The following is a 10,102-nucleotide window of genomic DNA, read 5'->3' on the forward strand; positions in this document are numbered from 1 at the left end:
ATCAAACCCAGGGTCTCATGCATGCCAGGCAAGTGCCCTACCACCAAGTTACATCCCCAGGCAGGACTTGGTGATATTTTTAAAGGCAGAGTACAAAAGATCATTCTTTTAGGCAGAGAAGAAAGCAAGAATGAGAGCGACATGCAAGACCCCAGCAAGGGAAATTGATGAGAACAACCAGTTTCCATGGGCCCTGGAAGTCAGATCAGCAGCTCTGGTGGGGAGAGGTCGGCTGCAGCGGGAAGGTCCTTCTTTCCTGAGAGCAGCTGGGCATGGTCAGGTGCAGAGCAGAATCCAGAAGTGGTGCTGCGCTTGTGCTCAGGCCTGAGGGAGATGCCCCATTCTGCCTGCATACCCACACCTGGGACACCAGGGGCGGAGCCTTCCTGCCCCTTCGTTAAAACACATTCAAGCACTCCCAGTTCTGTGCTCCCACTGTTCTCCTTTGCATGTAATCTTGTACAAGTAAGAAGCATGGATGTAGCATGTTGCAGGTTGCAGGTTGCAACACATGGAGAGAGCCTGGATGGACACAGAGGAATGGCGTTCCCTCTTGGAAGTCCCTACAAACCCAGCTGGTTTAAAGCTTGGGCCATGATCACCTGCCCAAGCTGGCTCCCCTCACAGCTCCTATGCTGTTAAAGACACGACTCCAGGAACAGGGCTGAGACCAGACGCACCTCTGACTTCAAGCATCCTGCCTACTCTCCTTTTGGTGGCTCCTGTGCCCATTTCTTTCTCCCTGCTTTCTTCCACAGGTTACCTTGGGTCCTAATCATCTCTCTAGAAGGTGTTGAAAATCCCTCCTAGCTGGTCCCTGCCCCTGGCCATTCGCACTGCCCTGTTGTGCCCGCTCTCCTTGGCTTCCGACCTTGGGCTGTATTGTGCCCTCTCTTGAAATGCCCTCTGTCTCCTCTCGGCCAATTCCTGTCCTCCAGAGGAGACTCAATTGCCCCCTCCCGAGGAGGCTTCCCTGACCCTCCAGTTGGGTTCAGTCTGGCCTTTCAGGTCCTGACCTGATGTCTGTCCCCACACTGAGCAAGCCATGAGTATACTTCCCTGGGTAACCTGGAGAACTCTGGGGACAGGTCAGGGGTTCCATTTGTTGGCTTATTCCTATCATCTGACCAGCACTTGGCAAGTGTTTCCTGTGTAATGCCCGAAGCTTATTTCACTCAAGCAGATCCACAGGGAATGGGAGCTAACACTTGCCTTATGTACTTCCCCCTAGGCACTATCCAAAAAGTAGAAGCCTAAGCACTTTGATATTCTATTTCCACAAGTCTCAGATCTACACAGGGAGGAGGAGTTTAACATCCTTCTGCAGATAAGGAAACAGGCTTAGAGTGTGAACCAGCAATGTTCGTTGGAAGGTACCCGGTCAGCAAGCACATGGCTAGCACCCTGGGCTTTCTAACTCCAAAGTCTCCACAGGCGTGGAGGATTCCCTTACGCTCTCTCTCCCCTGTGAAGTTCTCTAGTGATAGCAAGAAGGTTGCTTTGACCATAGAAATGAAATGATGTACCCCATTTGTGTACAGTGAATCCAAAATGCAGTCTGTAAAAAATTAAAAGATAAATTGGAAAAAAAAAAAAAAAAAAGAAGGTTGCTTTGCACAGAAGAGAGAGCTTCTAACAAACAGCCTTGAATCATCCACACATCTTTAAATATCTATTTCCTATCTTCACACCAGGCTGAGAGATCCTTGCAGTCAGGAACTATGTCATTCATCTTTCTAGAATCCACAATTCTTGGCATATTGTAAGTATTTTGTAAATATTTACTGACTTGGATTATCCATCAAATTATTTGTTGATTTATTAAGTGAAACTCTGATGGTAAATTTTCTGGAGTCAGGGCAGGAAGTATTTTTGAGCAGATGGCCCATTCCTGCACCCATCAAATTATACTAGATGGGTCATTCTCTACGCATGGGGGCCAGCCCGGAGGCTGGAGATAGAACAAATTTAAATTCATGATGAATTCATTAAAAATTCCAGGACAAGAAATCTTTCAGGAGCACTAATGACATCCCCATTTAAAACTAAATTAATTCTGTATGGTTTAAATGTTATTATAGTGAAGTGCAAACGAACATAATTGTGATGAGGCCCTGCTTCTGAAAGGAATCCATTAAGACAGTCAATCATCATAGCTGAGCTATTCATTAGTATTGCTTGACATCGCCTGTGTTGCGTCACTTCTCTCCATGACTTCAGTCAACTCAGATTTACAGAACACTTGTTCCAACGATGCAAGGGGCTGGGTGATTAGGAAAACGCGATGGAAGTAAGAGGTGTGGCCCCCACTGGACAGACCCTGGGAGTTTGTTGGATATGTAGGGGCTCAGCCCCACCCAGTTCCCCTGCATCAGAATCTCCAGTTTAACAACATCCCTGGGGCCCCCGGGTGGCCATTAAAACTTGAGAAGGACTGTGGAAATTACCATCAAGGCAGGACAGTGCAATGAGCTCACTGCTTAATGACACAAAACCCTCTCCACAAGGTTTCCCTACCACCTGGTTTATGGTGGCGAGACCCGGGGCCCAGGGTTACGCCACATGCATCCAAAGATGGTGACTGGAAGAGAGCCAAAGGGCGTGCTGAATGTGCCTTGAGAAAAACAGGAAGCGTTTGCCATTGGCTGTATGATGATTAGTTCAGCCGCCTAGCACGTGGACAGATATATCTTACATGTGTGCTTGAGCTCGTGATCGCTTGACCTTTAATAGGATTGGATGGACATATCTGATTATAATTGCTTATGCATGAGACTGCTTATATATTGAGGATGTTATCCGAATAAAGCAGAAGCTGCTTTATGAACTTCTGAAGAGTACGTGTCGTTTGTCCCGCTGGTCGGCGGCAAGCGGCACTGATTGACTCCCTGACCTGTATCTCCCCAACCGACCACCCTCATCATCTCCTGATTTTTCTTTAATTTTCCATGGAATGTATCACCTTCTAATATATAATACATATTTACTTAATATATCTAGTTCATTTTCTATCTCCTCCTACTAGAATTTAAATCCATGAGGGGAGAGACCTTTGTCTATTTTGTTCTTGAATAACCCCCAAGCATTACAGATTTTGGTTCTTCAATGACTAGATGCTTCTGATGTTCCTGCAGCCCCTAGCACCATGTGAGGCTTTCCAAGTGCAGAACACGAGTTTCTTAATAATCATGAAGGTATGTTTCCAGGACCCAAGACCCTTTCTTCACCAAGTCTTCCAGCTTGTTCTGAATCAGTGGAGAGTAACCTGGGGTCTACGGGTTGTATGGGGACCTTGTCATCCACACTGGGACACTTTTGAGATGATTGTGTGTATGGATGGAGGGGGTCATGAAAAATTCTGCAGCATGTTTAAATGAGGACCATCGCAATCATGGGGCCCACTGAGCTCTGTCATGGCCTACCATCCAGTTACAGGTAGAAGCATTGGGACATTGTCTCCATAAAAAAATAGTTCTTATATACACTCAGATTTTCATATTTCTGTGACAAAACAGTGCTTATTTTCTCACTTGACATTCTTCTATAAAATAAAGCTCACCTTTATTTCATAAAGATAATCTAGTTGTAAACTCATGCTTTTCTTTGTAGGGTACAGGATAATGCTATTTTCACTGGATGGGAGGGGAAGATGGAAACATTTGTTTTTTCAGAAAGAGTTGCATGTCCAAAGAGACACTGAGTGTCATAGTGGGTGCGGCAGAGAGGGAGGTGTGCCCACAGTGTTTCTGTGTTGGGTTCCGCTGTGTCTTCTCCCTTCCCCTCTTGCCTAAGCATGACTTGGGCCTCTCTCAGAACCAAAACCAAACAATACAAACAAACCGTCCCCAACCCACCTTACCTTCTTTCTGTCATGAGTCCCAAGTGTACACACACACTTATTTTTCTTAGGGGAACAACTTTATTATTTTATTTAACAATACAGGGTGGAGGAGATACCCTTACCAGGCTACCTTCAGGAAAGCAAAAACTGACAACGGACCCTGTGGCTGGAACCCACCATCTTTGTTATGATAGGTTGTGCTAATACTTGATTTTGTTCACCTGTTCTGTCCTGTCTCCTAGCTGAGTTCTAAGGTCATCAGAGAAGAAGTCGTGGCCTATATTTTTGTCAGTCTCTGTCACTGGAAGAGGTCTGAGGTGTTCTCAGAGTGAGGCACTGCCCAGCCCAGATGAATGGGGTCCTTGCCAAAAGGTACAGAAATGAATTTAAGAACATGTCTGTTGAAGCACAGGGATTTATTTAGGATTTTTTTTTTTTTTTTTTTTTTTTTTTAGGAAAGCAGATACACATTCAAGGGAGAATGTGGACATCTCAAGAGTAAGGGATACTTTGGGGATCTCAGGCTCTTCTTTTCAGGGAAATTGTATGAGGGGCGAGCATGGGAAGGTATGTGGGGATGACCTCAGTCTAGTGATCACCAGATGGTTTGTGGCAATCTGATTGTTCCTGGGACTCTTAGGCAGATGCAGCCTTTATTATCTGATCAGTAGATAACACTAAAAAGTTCCTTAAATTATAGGTTTCTTAAAATGTCTTAAAAATCTCTCTTTGCTTAATCTATGTATTACGTGAGCTGATGAACAAGCACAAGGTAATTTTCCTGAGTGAATTTACAGTGACTCTAAGATTCACAGATTTCCCAGCCATTTGAAAGTGACTGGCTTCGGAGAGAGAGCTGGCTTGGGGAGTGACAGCCCTATAGAAAGGCGTGTGGAGCTGTAGCACAAGGTTTCTGGACTCCCTATATTTTTCTTGTTCCTCCTTTTTTTTTTTTTAATTTTTTTTAGTCATTGATGGACTTTTGTTTAATTTATTTGTTTATATGCAGTGCTGAGGATCGAACCCAGGGCCTCACACTTGCCAGGCAAGCACTCTACCACTGAGCCACTACCCCAGTCCCTTGTCCCTCCTTTTGTCTTCTATCCTTTATATTTCTCCTGGACTTAATTAGGTGCAGGAAACAAAATCCAATTCAAACAAGATCAAGTTAGACAAAAACATCCTGCCAGAAGGTTATAGGAACATCTCACAGAAAAAACAGCCGGAGGTATCACCAAGCCTGCCCAGGAGAGGTGCACAGGACAGTTTCGTCCCTCTGGGACAGATGGTGGCCCTCATCTTTGTGTCACTCTCTCTCCTTTCTCTGCAACAGATTTCTCTCCAGGCCTGTGTCCCCAACACAAAACCAGTCCTCCCTTAGAGTTTGTGTATTCCAGTGGGAGCTGATTGATTGCTGGGGTGGAATGATTTTTGCTGAGCTATGGTCCAGTGCGTTGCTAGATATTTAGTGCCTCCTGGCCCTGCCCAGAGAATGCCAGGACCGTCTCTGTCCCAGGGCTTCGCAGTGCACTGTGTTGCTCAGCTTCTATGGCCCACAGGTCAAGTGCCTCGTGTGCATGTCCCACTCTCGGTGTTTTCAATGGATGATGGATTTATAGGGTCATAACTCCAACATAAGTGAGGATCCTCTGTGCTCCATGCATTTCCAAATCACTCCAACTCTGTGATTGCAGGCACAGCATCCCCTTTCAACAGAGTTTTAGTGTCTCTTATTTCTAATTCTTAGGACAGAAACTCATCATCTGCCACCATCAGATTGGACACTGGTTCACTCTGCCATGACTAGAAATCTTAATGGTCATGAAACACACACAGGCCACCACGCCTGCCCCTCCATAGAAGCTGAGAGTAGGAATCATTCCTGGAGAGGAAACTGCAACTGGGCAGGTACTCCCAAAACGGTTACCCATTTGTTCCCTCCTCATTCCTGGGTGTCTAGCATTGGATCAGTGCCTCTGACTATGTACTGATTGTCCACTAACTGAAGGATGGGACTAGTGGGTAGAGATCTTGGGGATAATGTTCCCCGTTAGCTCAGGAGGTTCCTATTTCAGGGTTTCATCTGTCGCCCTGTTTCAAGATCAATGCCTGTAGGTCAATTTCCTTTTCCTTAGATTGCTAACCTCACCCCTACCTTTTATTTTGTGAATTTCCACTTTCCCTCGTCTCAGTTTCCTACACCTTCTCTAATCTTTTGTCAGTGAAATGTGATCTTAGTGGTCCCCCCACTCCTCTTGCCTACCCGATAACATTCATTTACTAAAACTTGGTTGTACTACTTTATAGTCACAAGAACATATAAAACTGCCCTAATGTACCCCTGGTATTAACATACATTCTGCTTATGTGTTTGCCTTACACAGCTGTTCACCATTTGAAGAGGCCATCCCGATGCTCAGAAGATAATCAGAGAAGCTACTTAAGAACAACATGCTGCCTTTTTTGAAAAGGGGGGAAAAAAATAACACAATAAGCCAGTGCCCATGCTGAACTCAAATGGTAATGAACTTAGGCAAGAACCCAAATGAGGCCTCCGGGGGGCCAACCCACCCAGCTGGGAAATTTGCATTTTATACAAACCATTTTATGAGGCTATAAATTTCACAATTTTACAGTTACAGTCTTAATCATCGTGCAAACCATTTCTGCGTGTATCTTTGGTAAACAGAATTAAAATTTCCACCTGATCTGAAAATGGTGAGGTGTCGATGGCTTCTCTGGCGCTTTGTGGCTCACTCTGACCTCTGATGAGTCCATCATTTTTTAAGCATATAAAAATCACAGTTTGGGCTGAAGAGCTTAATTTTAGTCTCCAGGCAGTTTTCAGTCTGCTTTCATAGCTTTTTGATATTTTTCAAGGTAGAAAAAGTTATTTTACAAGTAACCCAAGTACAAAAATAACTGAGATACCAGTTAATAAATTCAGTATGTATTATAAACATCTCTGTATCTATTGCCACTTCTTTTCATCCCTGGTACTGAGAATTGATCTCAGGGGTGCTTTACCACTGAGCTATGTTCCCAGTCACCTTAAGAGAGGGTCTCTTAAGTTATGGAGATTGACCTTGAATTTGTGCTCCTCCTGCCTTAGTAGCTTGGATTACAGGCATGTGCCACCAAGCCCTACTCTATTGCCACACTTGAAAGCATTCATGCGTAATCTTCAATCACAACATGGAATCCATAGCTTTTAGTTGCTTTGTTCAGCAGTTGGCTCTTAAACAAATCTGCTTTTCCATTTGAATCTTTTTCATAGAGATTGCTTTTACCTCATTCATTTGAAGTTTTGAACTTATTCTTTTCTATGTTTGTCTACTTTGTAGGTCACAAAGCTTTTGGAAGTACACTCGAGCAGGTTTCTTGGATCTAGGTAAGCATTGGACGTAAACGTTATCTTCCAACTTAGGAACAATGCATGCTATCCTATGGGAATTCTCAGTTTTTCATTCAGTCGTATTTTCCTGGATCAATCCTGTATGTTTGGGGATAAAGAACATAAAGTAAGGGATATGTTCACAAGACAAGACGATTTAACAGGCCGCTCTTGATTTAACCATGAAATGAAAGTTTGTGCTTCTTTGAAAACATCTTCTGCATGAAGTGAAGGCACTGATTATTTCTATTGCTATTACCTGCCAGAATTGATCAACAAATGCTCAGTGAATACTAAGCAGGAAATGAGGTAGTGGGCAGGCTCAGGGAACACGACTCTGCGCTATGGCTGAGATCTTAAGGACCCAGGATTAGAAATCAGAGAGTGTTCAGCTGAGGCTTAATGACCCCTTTCTCACATCAAAAGCGTGTGATTGATGGAGTAACAGGGTGATAGAAAAGGACAGATAACTAAATTTCCATGAGAACACAAGGAAACTGAAGAACTAGGGCACATTGGCAAAGGGTCTGACAAGTCCTACCTATGTGAACTATGAAGCCATCTTGTCCTGATAATTAGGACCAAAGGAGATGTTGAGTCTGTTTTTGGATTAATGTAAATACTTCCTAGCTGATGTCACTTGCTTCATCTCATAATGCGGGCCCTGCCCCTAGCTTATTCTCAAATGTAAATGTGATTTTATTATGCCCTCTTTAAAACTCTTCAACATTTTCTTATGGTTTTCAGGAAAAACATGCAAATGTAGTTGGCAAAATCACTAGAGCTAGTATCATTTGGGCCCTGGCCACCCCTCCGGCCATGCCTCAAAGTACTCCCTGTCAGCTCCTTCCACCCAGCTGCGCAGCGTTGCATGGAGTCCCTGCAAGGTAGTTTTCTTTTCATGTATACATATCTGTCTAAAGGACTCCCCTATCTCATCCACCTTTCACCCGGATATAGCCCTGTAGCCAACTCCCCCTTTAATCGTTACCCCTATGACCTTTTCCCTGACCACCAACCCACTCTCAACAACTGAATTGGTAGTTCCCTCCTTGCGGACGTAGATATGTATTCATACTCGGCACTTTATCATCGTAGATATGTATTCATACTCGGCACTTTATCATGATCTGTTGTAACTGTTTCTCTCTCCAACAGGAGGGTGGGGACATAACAAAGTCACATGGAAGATTTTTTTTTTTCTTCAAAATACCTCTTAGGCTGTCCCCTTGAAAATTCTAAGAGTCTGTCTGAACGGACCGGGGACTCTTTTATTTTTAAATGCACTAGGTGATTCTGATGTGTGTGCCTGGTCAAGAACCCTCAGACTGAACTGAGAGCTTGGGGTAGGCCAGCACCTCGTTCAAGGGTGAACCCCTCCATGGGTGGTATTTGGTAGACTCCCATTTGATGTGGAAAGAGGGGATGGGTGAGAGAGGAGCAGAGGAGGGAGAGGGAGAGGGACTGAGGAAAGAAGAAAGGAAGGAAGGAGAAGAGAAGTAGGGAGAGAGAGAAGAGTTTGAGGCTTATTGAAGAATCTTATTCTCTGGGGAAAATTCTAGAGTTTGTTTTGTGAACAAAGCCTCCTGATTTAGCTGTAAGGATTGGCTCTGTCTTCTAAAATGTGAATGAGAGATAGACACACTTAGAAAGGCCCACTGGTTTCTGAGGAGTACGTGGGTACAGTCGACCATGGAGTCCTTTCTGGTCTCTCATTATAAGTACCCATCTGAACCGTCATGTAGAACACGTCGCCAGCCTCCTCCCTGGGCCTGGAGTGTGCCACCTTTTCTGGTAGTCCAACAACCAGCTTCTAAGATCTTCCACATCTGTAGGCCATAGATGATTCCTCAGCCCAGCAAACATCCCTGTCTTGAAGCAGTCTTTTGGCATTCAGGGGGTGAAAGGAAAACACGACGCGGATGAGCAACGCAGAAACCAGGTGAGGAGATCTACACGTAGAAAGTTTTATTTGCCAGTCAGGGTCTGACAAAGGCCATCACTCAGGAAAAGTGAGAGAGGCACTTAGCTCTGGTGGTTTGACGGCTTTTGTAAAGCTTGTGTGAACTGCTTGCGTAAGAACTTACCATGGGCTGATAGGACAAGAAAGGGGATGTTCCGGTGGGGCAGTTAGTGAGAGGTGGGAAGGGGGGGTTACATTTTAACTCTTGTTTTCTCTGTAAATAACCCTCTAGGGCAGGAAAGCAACTTACAGTAAGAATTTAAAATGACTGCATAGATGCTAATAAACCTTGGACCTAATAGGGGGTCCTTTTACCACTCAACAGAACACATGGATCTGCTCCTGGTCCAATCAGCCAGTGCCCCCCAACCCAGAGCCACGGTCAACCTGACTTGCTCTGATGTCAGGGGTCTGAGCAGGGCCAGCATCTTGGGGGATCAGGCAGATGAGAGAAGACCCCAGAGTAGGATGGGAAAGAGTCCTTTTCTATCTTGAGAAGAGTTTTCCAGTCACAGAAAGAGTGGTATCATTTTCGTCTATACTGAGTTCCCAGACTAGGACTATGTACCTAGAACACTCAGGTTCACTCTTCAGCTAAACAGGAACTGTTTCTTACTGATACCTCCTTCTCATCAGCCTTCAAATCCTACCCCAATGAGTCCCACCAGGCTGCCAGACTTGGCCCCAAACAGGTCTTTCCCATGCACCAAAAGAACTCTTCTCTACACCTGGTTTCCCTAGTCCTTGGAAAACTGACCTCAAGATTTTAGCAGCGTATCATATGCCCATATGATGAGCCTGGTCACAGAGGTCTGGAATTGCTAACAACTCTGGGTTTTTGATTTTTAAAAATATGCTCTGGTTGAGGAAGGAACACTTGTTGGGCAGGGCCCTGCATTTTAAG

The sequence above is a fragment of the Sciurus carolinensis genome, chromosome 5 (assembly GCF_902686445.1).
Source record: "Sciurus carolinensis chromosome 5, mSciCar1.2, whole genome shotgun sequence".
In the NCBI taxonomy this organism is placed as follows: domain Eukaryota; kingdom Metazoa; phylum Chordata; class Mammalia; order Rodentia; family Sciuridae; genus Sciurus; species Sciurus carolinensis.